This window comes from Anabrus simplex, chromosome X (assembly GCF_040414725.1).
Source record: "Anabrus simplex isolate iqAnaSimp1 chromosome X, ASM4041472v1, whole genome shotgun sequence".
Taxonomy (NCBI): Eukaryota; Metazoa; Arthropoda; class Insecta; order Orthoptera; family Tettigoniidae; genus Anabrus; species Anabrus simplex.
This window is the reverse complement of record NC_090279.1, coordinates 168,284,080-168,285,808: the sequence shown is the minus strand read 5'-3', so window position 1 is coordinate 168,285,808 and position 1,729 is coordinate 168,284,080. Positions and strand designations below refer to the sequence as shown.

The 1,729-nt window shown below is 39.4% G+C and overlaps 1 pseudogene; it reads left to right on the top strand.

The window, feature by feature from the left end:
• Positions 1 to 413: 413 nt before the first annotated feature.
• On the top strand, positions 414 to 1,072 carry LOC137503371 (uncharacterized; annotated as a pseudogene).
• Positions 1,073 to 1,729: the final 657 nt, after the last annotated feature.

Sequence of the window (1,729 nt, the reverse complement as noted above, 5' to 3'; positions counted from 1 at the left end):
AAACCTAAGCCATTATATATAACTAATTAATTAATTAATTAATGAAAATGGCAGTGTATCGTGGCCACTATTTTGCCGTTACCCTGATAATTTCCTAACACATTAATATTCTTCTATGATTCTTTTTTTGTTTTGGTTAATAACAACTCTATTCGCAATTTGTGGATACAGGTTGTTTGTGCAAAGGGAAAAGCAGTGAGCGTCCCACTGTGTCAGAAGCGGATGTGAATCGTATTAGATGCGTTTATCTCCGTAGTCCTAAGAAATCCACTACGAGATGTAGCTGGGAACTGCAAGTTCCTCAAACCACAGCATGGCGTGTGTTACGAAGGTGCCTAAAGGTAAAGCAATTTCGCCTACAATTGCGTCAAGCTCTAACAGCTAATGACAAAGCCCTACGTTTCAACTTTTGCATGGCACTGCAGGAACGGATTGAAGAAGATGATGGTTTTCTTGACAGAGTAGTTTTCAGTGACGAAGCTACGTTTCATGTTAGTGGAAAGGTAAACAAACAAAACGTTCGCATTTGCGGTGCAAAGAACCCCCATTTATGTGGAACATGTGTGAGACTCTCCTAAGGTGAATGTGTTCTGTGCGGTTTCAAAGACGAAGGTCTATGGCCCGTTCTTCTTCAATGAACAGACAGTAACAGGGCTGACTTACCTGGACATGCTCACAGAATGGCTGTTACCCCAGTTGAGTGACGACAAGGATGATTACGTGGTGCAACAAGATGGTGCGCTACCTCATTTCCACAGGGAGGTTAGAGCATTTTTAAACCAAGAACTTCCACAACGATGGATGGGACGCGGAACCGGAAGGTGATCTGATGCTCTTACCCTGTCCACCACGTTCACCAGATCTTACACCATGTGATTTCTTGCTGTGGGGATATGTTAAAGATCAGGTATTTGTTCCTCCTCTACCGGTGGATATTCAGGAAGGGAAGCAGCGCATACAAGCTGCCTTCGAAAGCATCACCGCTGCCATGATGACTCGTGTGTGGGAAGAGATGGACTATCGGGTAGATGTTTGCAGAGTGACACAAGGCGCACATATCGAGCATCTGTAATGTATGTCAAAATAACTTTATGAGTTACGGTACACAATAAAACAAGATTCATATTCCTACGTCAATTGCACTGTGAGTTATGAATTTTTGTAACCCCGACAATCATTTGGAATAACCCTGTACTAAAATCAGTGAAATCCATCAAGTATAAACATTTCTTCATGACTTTATTTTCATGTAGCCAATTTTTCATTAATTTTCATTAAAATTATTTCTTTTAAACTTAAAACAATAAAGCTAGCTCAGTAATTCTATTACCGTTTATATATTCTTCTTTATCCATGAAATATACACGCATGCATAATTTCATCTTAATATCTTTAAAAGATTTATCAGGGAAACGAGCAACAAACTTACTTGCTTGGGTGACAGGCTTCACGTTTTTGGTTATAACTCCAAAAATATTGGAGATACTAACAAAACTTTTGCTCTGTTATAAAGAGAAAAGTTCAGTTTTAAATGAAACATATAAATTGCAAAGTCGCGTTTTTGGTTGGTCAAAGGTGTTGGTTCCCCCTTAAACGTTTTGATTATTTCAGATCTAGCAGGCTTGTTGCCAACAGTGGCGATATTGCTCTCTCTCTCTCTCTCTCTTGTCATTATCATTATGCTCATCATCAACAACACAGAACACGCTGTCATGACAGCTATTTGTAT